This window comes from Bos indicus x Bos taurus, chromosome 5 (assembly GCF_003369695.1).
Source record: "Bos indicus x Bos taurus breed Angus x Brahman F1 hybrid chromosome 5, Bos_hybrid_MaternalHap_v2.0, whole genome shotgun sequence".
In the NCBI taxonomy this organism is placed as follows: Eukaryota; Metazoa; Chordata; class Mammalia; order Artiodactyla; family Bovidae; genus Bos; species Bos indicus x Bos taurus.
The window spans coordinates 119,421,121-119,434,691 of record NC_040080.1 but is presented as its reverse complement, the minus strand read 5'-3'; the positions used below and the strand labels follow the sequence as shown (position 1 = coordinate 119,434,691).

The following is a 13,571-nucleotide window of genomic DNA, read 5'->3' as shown; positions in this document are numbered from 1 at the left end:
AACCCCTAGCACCCAGTCTGTAGGTGACAAAAATGAAGAGAGTAGCTTCAGATGGAAGGACTCCATCCATAGCAACTGGATTCCAGCTCTTTGACCTGAGTCACTCTAAGCAGAGTACCATAGAGGAATAGTCCTAAAGAAAGTCAAAGCTAAACTGTCAAGTAAGGTGTCCAGGATCATAAGTCTGGGTGAAGTTGCTAGTATTTAAAAACTCTAGACACTATGGCTAGGAAGGGCAGGAAACAAGAAATGAACCAAAAGAAGAGTCGTTCAGACAACTGAATTTCAGGGAAGGATGAGAGAGTCATTTCCTAGGCAGGTTGATAAGAAGTCTAGGGGTCCCCAAGGAGAGAGGGGTCTGGAATTCTCAAGGAGGAGGAAAGTACAAACTTTCTTTCCTCTATGTTCCAAGTAAGATGGTAGGTGTTGCAAGAGGGCATCAGAGGGCAGACACACTGAAACCATACTCACAGAAAACTAGTCAATCTAATCACACTAGGACCACAGCCTTGTCTAACTCAATGAAACTAAGCCATGCCTGTGGGGCAATCCAAGATGGGCGGGTCATGGTGGAGAGATCTGACAGATTGTGGTCCACTGGAGAAGGGAATGGCAAACCACTTCAGTATTCTTGCCTTGAGAACCCCATGAACAGTATAAAAAGGCAAAATGATAGGATACTGAAAGAGAAAATCTCCAGGTCAGTAGGTGCCCAATGTGCTACTGGAGATCAGTGGAGAAATAATTCCAGAAAGAATAAAGGGATGGAGCCAAAGCAAAAACAATACCCAGCTGTGGATGTGACTGGTGATAGAAGCAAGGTCCGATGCTGTAAAGAGCAATATTGCATAGGAACCTGGAATGTCAGGTCCATGAATCAAGGCAAATTGGAAGTGGTCAAACAAGAGATGGAAAGAGTGAATGTCGACATTCTAGGAATCAGGGAACTCAAATGGACTGGAATGGGCGAATTTAACTCAGATGACCATTATATCTACTACTGTGGGCAGGAATCCCTCAGAAGAAATGGAATAGCCACCATGGTCAACAAGAGAGTCCGAAATGCAGTACTTGGATGCAATCTCAAAAACGACAAAATGATCTCTGTTCGTTTCCAAGACAAACCATTCAATATCACAGTAATCCAAGTCTATGCCCCAACCATTAATGCTGAAGAAGCTGAAGTTGAACGGTTCTGTGAAGACCTACAAGACCTTTTAGAACTAACACCCCAAAAAGATGTCCTTTTCATTATAGGGGACTGGAATGCAAAAGTAGGAAGTCAAGAAACACCTGGAGTAACAGACAAATTTGGCCTTGGAATACGGAATGAAGCAGGGCAAAGACTAATAGAGTTTTGCCAAGAAAATGCACTGGTCATAGCAAACACCCTCTTTCAACAACACAAGAGCAGACTCTACACATGGACATCACCAGATGGTCAACACCGAAATCAGATTGATTATGTTCTTTGCAGCCAAAGATGGAGAAGCTCTATACAGTCAACAAAAACAAGAGCGGGAACTGACTGTAGCTCAGATCATGAACTCCTTATTACCAAATTCAGACTTAAATTGAAGAAAGTAGGGAAAATCACTAGACCATTCAGGTATGACCTAAATCAAATCCCTTATGATTATACAGTGGAAGTGAGAAAGAGATTTAAGGGCCTAGATCTGATAGATAGAGTGCTTGATGAACTATGGAATGAGGTTCGTGACATTGTACAGGAGACAGGGATCAAGACCGTCCCCATGGAAAAGAAATGCAGGAAAGCGAAATGGCTGTCTGGGGAGGCCTTACAAATAGCTGTGAAAAGAAGAGAAGTGAAAAGCAAAGGAGAAAAGGGAAAATATAAGCATCTGAATGCAGAGTTCCAAAGAATAGCAAGAAGAGATAAGAAAGCTTTCCTCAGCAATCAATGCAAAGAAAGAGGGAAACAACAGAATGGGAAAGACTAGAGATCTCTTCAAGAAAATTAGATATACCAAGGGAATATTTCATGCAAAGATGGGCTTGATAAAGGACAGAAATGATATGGACCTAACAGAAGCAGAAGATATTAAGAAGAGGTGGCAAGAATACACAGAAGAACTTTACAAAAAAGATCTTCACGACCCAGATAATCATGATGGTGTGATCACTCACCTAGAGCCAGACATCCTGGAATGTGAAGTCAAGTGGGCCTTAGAAAGCATCACTATGAATAAAGCTAGTGGAGGTGATGGAATTCCAGTTGAGCTATTTCAAATCCTGAAAGATGATGCTGTGAAAGTGCTGCACTTAATATGCCAGCAAATTTGGAAAACTCAGCAGTGGCCAAAAGACTGGAAAAGGTCAGTTTTCATTCCAATCCCAAAGAAAGGCAGTGCCAAAGAATGCTCAAACTACCACACAATTGCACTCATCTCACATGCTAGTAAAGTAATGCTCAAAATTCTCCAAGCCAGGCTTCAGCAATACATGAACCATGAACTTCCAGATGTTCAAGCTGGTTTTAGAAAAGGCAGGGGAACCAGAGATCAAATTGCCAACATCCGCTGGATTATGGAAAAAGCAAGAGAGTTCCAGAAAAATATCTATTTCTGCTTTATTGACTATGCCAAAACCTTTGTGTGGATCACAATAAACTGTGGAAAATTCTTCAAGAGATGGGAATACCAGACCACCTGACCTGCCTCTGAGAAAACTATATGCAGGTCAGGAAGCAACAGTTAGAACTGGACATGGAACAACAGACTGGTTCCGAATGGGAAAAAGAGTACGTCAAAGCTGTATATTGTCACCTGCTTATTTAACTTCTATGCAGAGTACATCATGAGAAATGCTGGGCTGGATGAAGCACAAGCTGGAATCAAGATTGCTGGGAGAAATATCAATAACCTCAGATATGCAGATGACACCACCCTTATGACACAAAGTGAAGAGGAACTAAAAAGCCTCTTGATGAAGGTGAAAGAGAGAGTGAAAAAGTTGGCTTAAAGCTCAACATTCAGAAAACGAAGATGATGGCATCTGGTCCCATCACTTCATGGCAAATAGATGGAGAAACAGTGGAAACAGTGTCAGACTTTATTTTTCTGGGCTCCAAAATCACTGCAGATGGTGATTGCCGCCATGAAATTAAAAGACGCTTACTCCTTAGAAGGAAAGTTATGACCAACCTAGATAGCATATTGAAAAGCAGAGACATTACTTTGCCAACAAAGGTCCGTCTAGTCAAGGCTCTGGTTTTCCAGTGGTCATGTATGGATGTGAGAGTTGGACTGTGAAGAAAGCTGAGCACCAAAGAATTGATGCTTTTGAACAGTGGTGTTGGAGAAGGCTCTTGAGAGTCCCTTGGACTGCAAGAAGATCCAACCAGTCCATTCTAAAGGAGATCAGTTCTGGGTGTTCTTTGGAAGGACTGATGCTAAAGCTGAAACTCCAAATCTTTCGCCACCTCATGCAAAGTGTTGACTCATTGGAAAAGACTCTGATGCTGGGAGGGATTGGGGGCAGGAGAAGAAGGGGATGACAGAGGATGAGATGGCTGGATGGCATTACCGAGTTGATGGACAAGAGTTTGGGTGAACTCTGGTAGTTGATGATGGACAGGGAGGCCTGGCATGCTGCAATTCATGGGCTTGCAAAGAGTCGGACACGAGTGAGGAACTGAACTGAACTGACTGTATCCTGCCTTAGGACAGTCTCTGGATTAAACCTTCTGGCTAATTCTGTTATCTTAAAATGTAAATTATGGAAGTAGGTCTGGTGAGGTCTTTACCACCTCCAGACATTCTTTGGATTCATTGGAGAATATATAACTCCATTGCTAACACTAGCAAGTGGGTACTCTTTCTACTCACTTCTGATGTCTATGTCAGAAGCTTTCTCTATCTCCTTTACACTTTAATAAAACTTTATTACACAAAAGCTCTGAGCAATCAAGCCTCATCTCTGGTCCTGGATTGAATTCTTCTCCTCTGGAGGTCAAGAATCCCAGCGTCTTTGCATGGTTCAGCAACAACCTTTCAAGGAGATTCAGGAAAACAAACAAAAACAGGTGTTTACTAGTCAAAACAACTACATATGCCATGGAAGTATCACATTAAGCTTAAATGCTGAAATTGGGCTCTAGGAGAATTGAAGAGGGAACAGGGTAGAAAAGGAGTTGGGAGTTTGGAGAGGGCTCAACATGAGGCTGGGCCACTGGATCAAAGTTCCTAGGCCTGAAATACAAAGTTCTTCCAATACCTTCTACCTAATCCAGGTTCTGGTACACCTGCTCTCTTTCTTTTGTTTCCTACATTTCTTTATAACCAAGAGCTATCAATTTGCTTGTGTTGTATGAACCCAATCACTGTTGGAAATTTAAGAGAATAAAGAGAAAGCTTTTCTGATTTCCATCGTTCAAGGTCACAAGCTTTTAAAAGAAAATGCTTTTAAAAAAATGAGAATTTCAACAGGATTATGCTTGTATTTGCACACTCCAGTATCCTTGGCTGGAGAATGCTGTGGATGGGGAGCCTGGTGTGCTGCTGTCCATAGGGTCGCACAGAGTCGGACGTGACTGAAGCGACTTAGCAGCAAGAGCAGAAGCATGCTTGTATTTCTTCACTGAAAAAGCTGAGAAAAGAAATGCATGTGTTTCTTTTTCTTTTATGGCTGTTTATTGATCAAAGTTCAGCTCCTATTCCACTAAAAATAAAGTCAGCTGTCCTGACATCTTTATCACTTGCAGGCTCTGCAACTGACCCACAGTGAACCAGTTAGTGAGTGCAGGTGGAGAATTGGAAGAGAAGGGGTGTAGGTTTATAAAAGTGTCTCTTGGACTTAAACTAGCATCAGGCTACAATAAAATGTTAATGAAAACGCATTAGAAGTAACAGGACAGTAATAATTAACCACATGAAATGACATTGAGTTATTTAAAACAGTGCCCACCCTGATCCAACATTACACTTGCACAGAGAGAATAAGTCAGATGGAAAAGACCTCAAAGCACTGCTGAAGGTCAAGGTCCTAGGGTAAACCGCAGAAGGCAAAGAATTCCAGAGGATAGTGCGGAACATCTGCATGAGGTCAGATCTGGGAAGGTTACAGAAAGCACATTTCCTTGGATCCTGGCTTCAAATCCTTGTTCAGATGCCCCCAAAAGAGAAGTGTTTGGAGGATGATCAGAGTAACACAGGCTATGCTGAATATGTAGAGGATTTACTTTTTAGTAAAGTTCACCAAAATAATAGGAGTAAGTTGATGATTAGAGTTTTTTCCCATCACTGTGCATTTCTATGTTTATCCACCACCATACTGCACACAGCACTGACTTTTCATACTTTGAGAAACAGATTTTTGAAATTGTCTTATTTGAAGTGAAGGCATGAAATGAAATTCTTTTGTAGCACAGATGAGAAAAGTAAGATGGTCTTTCAAAGGCACTCATGCCCTGGTCTGTCACATTAGAGTTCAAGAGTTCAGAACGCTTCATATAAAAAAGTGACATTTGTTTTCCTAACCACAGGAGGAAAAATCCTAAAGATGTGAAACTGTCCCCAGGGATGCCAAGTACTGGTAAGGCAACACAGCAATACACATAATGCAAAAAGCAAGGTAAATTTAGTGATGGACGAACATCAAACATTTTCTAGCTCTGTTTCAATTTAGATACTTACTCAAAGCATGTCGAAATGATATAAACCTCGTGAGCCTACATAATTGAGCTTAATTGTTTTTTATTGAGCAGTTTTTCCTCACAGCATTCACTCTGTCTGTCTGTGTCTTCTTTTCTCGCCAGTCTTTGCTTCTCTGTATATAAATCTGGAAAGTAAAAGTCAAGGACTACACAAATATGAAAACAAACATTTGCAAAGTTTATAAATATGGTTCTGCTACATGAAAGTGGGATTCAATTTACATTTGGCCACTTTTTCTACACCATTGTATTAAACCCATTTCTCCTCATGCCTCACAAGATGGGGAACATGCCAAAAAAAAATCTCAATTGTCTTCCCAGGACACTTTGGGGGTAACAAGAAAATATAAGTCATTATATTTGATAAAATAATACTTCCTTTTCAAATTTTTCAAGGTTTAATTTGCTTATTTTTCCAATATTACAGTCATATGTATAAGAACACATATCCATGCCCCTGTTAAGAGTAATGTAAAGGACAGAAGTGGAGAAGGAAATGGCACCCCACTCCAGTATTGTTGCCTGGAAAATCCCATGGACACAGGAGCCTGGTGGGCTACAGTCCATGGAGTCACAAAGAGTCGGGCATGATTTAGCAGCAAAATGATGAAAGGACAGAATATTTGAAATCAGCTAGCTCCCTGAGATCTCAAACTTGCCACTTAGCTTCTTTATAGTAAAGTGTTCCCTTCAGTACATTTGGAAAAATATTAACCATCAGATGCCCTTTAAGTTAAAATAAGAATGTAGAAATGCTACAACCTGAAAGTCAACCTGGAAAGTTTTGAAGCAAGTTGTTATGCCAAATTGAAATATAAAGACAGAGAGTCTCAAGGATTTGCCCTAGAATCATAGTCCCCAGAAAAACTAGACAAAATCCTCCAAGCTTTTGAACTTCTAATCCTGGGCCCTTATTCAATACCTGATGCCAATGTTTTGAAATGTGCCACATGAATTATTTACTCAGCATAGTTCACTTACTAGAAATTACCTACCAAGAACAGAATCAGAAACAGAAGGAAGAAAGGAAAAGGGAAATCAAAAAGCAAGTCTCTGAACAACTCAAAACCAAGATTCTAATTTCATGCACATTTCTTAAAAGAGAACCCCTAAAGCCTTCCCTAAGACTATTTACCCTTACTTTATATAGAAATCTAACAACATTAATTATATAGTTTGCCCACTCAGACTAATTAGAAAATAGAAAAGGAACTCCTAAACACAGGGAACTTAGAGAAGATATTCACTATACTTTGACAGCTGGGGCAAAGCTGAGGCTCAGATGTGGATGATTTTAGGTGATGCCATCTCTGGTATCTAACAGAATTCCAAGATTTCAATTGTATAAAAGTATGTCATAGGAAGAACAAAGGCTCTCACATAATTGCAGATTATGTGAAATGTGAAAGAGAACAAGAGTGGATGGTCACAGAATTAAAATTGCATGGGATCCTTGCATGAAAAAAACTCTATTCTTTTGAAAGGAAGTTTAGAAACAGAACATGATGTGTTGATAAGAAGCAGTTACTCTGGGGTAGGACATGAGAACTGCATCTAATTCCTCCCATTCTATCCCTGAAAGGTTATAAATTCAGAAGTCCTAGCATCTCTGCTATAGGAATACCAGGAGATGGCTGCTAGTTAAAGACAGAAAGGTAAGACCCTGAGATCCAGAGGCCCATGAACCTGCAAGGTACTTAGAGCAGTAATAGTGGAGAGACCATCCCAAGGAGATTTATATCACCTATTGTTTTCTCTGCTGATTTGAATACTTCAGAAGAGTGTGGTGTTTGCCTATTTTGTTTACTGTGTAGCCCAAGTCTATAGGAAAGTGCCTGGTGAGTAGTAGGTATTTAATAAATGATGATTTTGATGGATGAATCAATTAACAGGAAGAACAGGCAATGAGTAGACCCACAGCAGACAATCAGCACAAGAGAAAGTGACAGCAGCTGGAGCAGTGAGATGAAGAAGCTGGGAGGAGCATGATGATATCTAAAACATCCCTCTCTTGAGGGAAAGAGCTGAGATCAGTTGACAGTCTCAGCTGACAAGTGGGAAATACTGATTCAGCAGACTTGGATACAGATGGTTAGAATGACCTCATTTAAGATCTACTACCTTGTGGGATTCAGGGGACATTCAGGTTATAATTACAAACAGCATTATGCATATCAAATATTCTTAAGGCTTTACTTCATAAACATTGAATTTTTAAAAAATATTCTTGATGCTACATAGATTATAGAGCATAGAAAATATCTATTGTGCTCGTGTTGCTTTGGAAAAATCTGCGATGTATTTTAGAGCTATTTTCTTCAAAAGTACCTAAAATATAAAGATAGTAAGCCTAGGTTTTGTTTATACCACCTTCTGTAAATATATCAACCATGTACGGTAGAGCAGGGGCAATGCAGAACCGCAGAATCAGTTCTCTGCCTCAGTCATGTCAGAGACGATGCCTCTTAATTCGAGAGGAACAGCAGTCTGGCACCAGAGCTGAGCATCAACACAGGAAATGCACACCACAATTAAGCACATTCAGCCCAGAGACACCTAGAATGAAATTCTCAGGAAAGAAAACATGCTTAACAGTCAGACTCAGGGCACCCAGGAAGGATGAAATGGGAGATAACTTCAAGATATTGTCATAAAATCGTAAAGGTAAAGGCAAAACAGCTGTAAACAGTGCATTCTAGTAGCTTCCAATGGCCCAAACTAGAACAATTTGAGCAAAAAATAATGATGGGATTGGATAATATGTGAAAGAATAAAATTGACATTCATAAGTCCACACTGATATAAATAGATGACTGATTAAATAAATAAAAGACAGTAAATACATATTCTAAGAGAATTTAAAATACCAAATGTAAAAAGAATGAGGAAAATAGAAAACCACCATTAGAACACCACAATATAATTGCTGCAGGCAAGATTCATGGATGAATGCTAAAATTAGTGGGTGAAACTTTTAGGAGAAACAGGATGTTTGAATAGCCTCAATGTGACTCCCTCAAAATATATATTAATTACTATGGTGGTTTTAACATACATCCAAAAATTCTTTGATACTCCTCTCTCCAGATGTGGAGCTTAATTTCTCTCCCCTTGAGTGTGATCTGAACTTAGTGACTTATTTTCAAAGAATAGAGTATGGAAAGGAAAAAAAGTAGAAACTTCACATTGGAGAAAGCTGACAAACACCATTTTCACAACATTTGTTGCTGTTCAGTTGCTAAGTTGTGTACAACTCTCTGTGACCCCAAGAACTGCCGCACATCAGGCTTTCCTATCCTTCACCATCTCTTGGGGTTTGCTCAAACTCATGTCCATTGAGTTGGTGATGCCATCCAACCATCTCATCCTCTGTCACCCCCTTCTCCTCCTGCCCTCAATCTTTCCCAGCATCAGGGTCTTTTCCAGTGAACTGACTCTTTGCATTGGGTAGTCAAAGTACTGGAGCTTCAGCATCAGTCCTTCCAATGACCATTCAGGGTTTATTTCCTTTAGAGTTGTCTGGTTTGATCTCCTTGCTCTCCAAGGTCAACATTACCAGTGATGAGCCATGTTTCCATGTGAGGAGGGCACTTCACTTCTGGTATTCTTTCCTAAAATACATTACCTCAGTCTAACCGTGAGAAAACATCAATCAGACTCAAATTAAGGGGCATTTTATGAAATATTTTTTAAAAACATCAAGGTCATTAAAAGGAAGGAAAGACTGAGAAACTGACACAGATTAGAAGAAGCTAAGGAGACAAGAGTAGTAAATGCAATTTGGTATCCTGGTTAGGATCCTAGAGCAGGAAAAGGGACATTAGTGAAACAACTGGTGTAATCTGAATAAAGTTTATAGTTTAGCTAATAGTTTAACATCAATGTTAGCTTTGTTCATTTTGATAAATATAGCATGGTTACTTAAGATGTTAACATTAGAGGAAGCTGGGTAAAGGGTATATGGAAACTCATTCTACTGTCTAAAACTTTTATGTAATTCTGAAATTATTCCAAAATTAAATGAGTATATTATAATAAAAAAGATTTAAAAATAAATGCCAGGAAGCAGGATAAAAAATAAAAATCATTCATGTAGAAAAATACATTAAAATAGGTAATTAATAAGAACCTACTGTGTAGCACAGAAAACCCTGCTCAATGCTCTATGGTGACCTCAATGGGAAAGACTCCAAAACAGCGGGCGGGAGGGGGGATATATGTAAACATTATAGCGATTCACTTTGCTATACAGCAGAAACTAACGCAGTATTGTTAAGCAACTATACTCAATAACAAAAAATTTTTAAAAAGAAAAAATAAATAGGCTCAGCTCTAACATTAGAGAATTGAGGTTGAGAAATCTCAGATAAATTCTCAGGCTCTTGGCTTTTTGTTGCCAAATTAATTATGTTCTGAACAAAGGCTCGGACAGGCTAGAGAGTGGGTCATAAGTCTGCTAAACCCTTATTATATGCCTATAATGCTGAGAAAGGGCTTCCCTGGTTGCTTTGTGGTAAAGAATCTGCCTGCCAAGCAGGAGACGTGGGTTCAACCTTGGGGTCAGGAAGATCCCCTGGCAAAGGAACTGGCATCCCACTCCAGCATTCTTGCTTTGGAAACCCCATGGACAGAGGAGCCTGGCAGCCTTCAGTCTATGGGTTCACAAAAAGAGTCAGACATGACTTAGTGACTAAACATAGCAATGCTGAGAGAAGAAGCTAACATCCAACTGATCTACAACTGATTTAGAGTGTTCTCTTACCTAGCTCATTTGTCACCCGAAAGAATGATAAAGTGAAAAGATCACATTATTTAGAAATACAAAAATTGGGTTCAAGTCCGAACTCTCAGTAGGCTTTCCTGATAGCTCAGTTGGTAAAGAATCTGCCTGCAATGCAGAAGACCCCGGTTCAATTCCTGGGTCAGGAAGATCCCCTGGAGAAGGGATAGGCCACCCACTCTGGTATTCTTGGGCTTCCCTTGTGGCTCAGCTGGTAAAGAATCCACCTGTAATGTGGGAAACCTGGGCTCCATCCCTGGGTTGGGAAGATCCCCTGGAGAAGGGAAAGTCTACCCACTCCAGTAAGCTATTTAGTTAAGTCAACAGACTTAAAACACTATCTATGTTTTTCTCATCTGCAAAACAGAGATAAGAATAATAATGTCTATTTTATTTACTTCTAAAGGTTTGAGGAACCTTTAAAGAAACCATGTAAGTCAAAAGACTTGGCAAAATACACCAAATATAGTCCTACAGAACCTTCTGCACTCTCTAAAAAGATTAAATTATAAACCATATACTTTTAATGGTCAACATATTCTAGTCACATTATGGGATATGGGAAAGTTTCTCATAATAAAGAGATTAATTAAATATAAATTCTTCCTTTTCATGATGCCTAAAACAGAGAGCTTTCTAAACTGGGTTCCAAGTAGACTAGAAGATACAAGTTACATTGACATTCAGCTCATTTCCTGGGATTTCATCATCTCAGTGTATAACAGGCAAAACGATAAGTACTCTTCATTGCCTCACCTGTAAAACATAGAGATTGGTAAGTGATCTGCAAAAATCTTTCCAGTTCAAGAATTTTTAGGATGTCTATATTATTCCAAAGGAGCAATAATTCAAGGCAATGCTTCCCAGGTTTACAGTTGGGGTATAGGAAAAGAAATTTATACCATCTGTAAGCTTGCTGTAGTTTTCAACACATTACCCATAAAAAAAAAAATAGTCTGTGTAGTGAACATCTTAACAATGAACACACCCCAAAGAGATCCTAAACCCAATAATCTTTTTATCATAAATTACAGTTTCCTGCTCAGATTTTTGGAGAACTATCGTCCACAGTGGTCAACTACCAACTGTCAATATTCTAACCAACTATTGAGCCAGGATAAAAAAATGTCAGTGCGTTTGTTCTTGTCTCAGATATTACAGCTGAATTCAGTACATTCAAAAATTCCATTTACTTAATTGAGTATGTGTGTGAGTATATGTTTTCTTCATATTCAGGTCAGTGCAGTCACTCAGTCGTGTCCGACTCTTTGCGACCCCGTGAATCGCAGCACACCAGGCCTCCCTGTCCATCACAAACTCCCAGAGTTCACTCAGACTCACGTCCATTGAGTCAGTGATGCCATCAAGCCATCTCATCCTCTGTCGTCCCCTTCTCCTTCTGTCCACAATCCCTCCCAGCATCAGAGTCTTTTACAATGAGTCAACTCTTCGCATGAGGTGGCCAAAGTATTGGAGTTTCAGCTTTAGCATCATTCCTTCCAAAGAAATCCCAGGGCTGATCTCCTTCAGAATGGACTGGTTGGATCTCCTTGCAGTCCAACGGACTCTCAAGAGTCTTCTCCAACACCACAGTTCAAAAGCATCAATTCTTCAGTGCTCAGCCTTCTTCACAGTCCAACTCTCACATCCATACATGACCACTGGAAAAACCATAGCCTTGACTAGACGGACCTTAGTTGGCACAATAATGTTTCTGCTTTTCAATATGCTATCTAGGTTGGTCATAACTTTCCTTCCAAGGAGGAAACGTCTTTTAATTTCATGGCTGCAATCACCATCTGCAGTGATTTTGGAGCCCAAAAAGATAAAGTCTGACACTGTTTCCACTGTTTCCCCATCTATTTGCCATGAAGTGATGGGACCAGATGCCATGATCTTCCTTTTCTGAATGTTGAGCTTTAAGCCAACTTTTTCACTCTCCTCTTTCACTTTCATCAAGAGGCTTTTGAGTTCCTCTTCACTTTCTGCCATAAGGGTAGTGTCATCTGCATATCTGAGGTTATTGATATTTCTCCCAGCAATCTTGATTCCAGCTTGTGCTTCTTCCAGCCCAGCATTTCTCATGATGTACTCGGCATATAAGTTAAATAAGCAGGTGACAAACACAGCCTTGACTTACTCCTTTTCCTATTTGGAACCAGTCTGTTGTTCCATGTCCAGTTCTAACTGTTGCTTCCTGACCTGCATACAAATTCTTCAAGAGGCAGGTCAGGTGGTCTGGTATTCCCATCTCTTGAAGAATTTTCCACAGTTTCCTGTGATCCACACAGTCAAAGGCTTTGGCATAGTCAATAAAGCAGGAGTAGATGTTTTTCTGGAACTCTCTTGTTTTTTGATGATCTAGCAGATTTTGGCAATTGGATCTCTGGTTTCTCTGCCTTTTCTAAAACCAGCTTGAACATCAGGAAGTTCACGGTTCACATATTGTTGAAGCCTGGCTTGGAGAATTTTGAGCATTACTTTACTAGCATGTGAGATGAGTGCAATTGTGAGGTAGTTTGAGCATTCTTTGGCATTGCCTTTCTTTGGGTTTGGAATGAAAACTGACCTTTTCCAGTCCTGTGGCCACTGCTGAGTTTTCCAAATTTGCTGGCATATTGAGTGCAGCACTTTCACAGCATCATCTTTCAGGATTGGGAATAGCTCAACTGGAATTCCATCACCTCCACTAGCTTTGTTCATAGTGATGCTTTCTAAGGCCCACTTGACTTCACATTCCAGGATGTCTGGCTCTAGGTGAGTGATCACACCATCATGATTATCTTGGTCGTGAAGATCTTTTTTGTACAGTTCTTCTGTGTATTCTTGCCACCTCTTCTTAATATCTTCTGCTTCTGTTAGGTCCATATCATTTCTGTCCTTTATCGAGCCCATCTTTGCATGAAATGTTCCCTTGGTATCTCTAATTTTCTTGAAGAGATCTCTAGTCTTTCCCAATCTGTTGTTTTCCTCTTTTTCTTTGCATTAATCACTGAGGAAGGCTTTTTTCTTCATATTAAGGCCTCCAAATTAGGTGAAATTCTTATTAACTGTCTTCAGGGATATAAAATTGCCTGCTGTTGCTGCTGCTAAGTCACTTCAGTTGTGTCCAACTCG

General features: G+C 39.9%; 1 non-coding gene across 1 annotated transcript; it reads left to right on the top strand.

Moving 5' to 3' along the window:
* The first annotated feature begins 10,531 nt into the window (after window positions 1-10,531).
* Window positions 10,532-10,604, top strand: TRNAC-GCA. Its single transcript has one exon. It is a non-coding gene; the product is annotated as a tRNA-Cys (tRNA).
* Window positions 10,605-13,571: the final 2,967 nt, after the last annotated feature.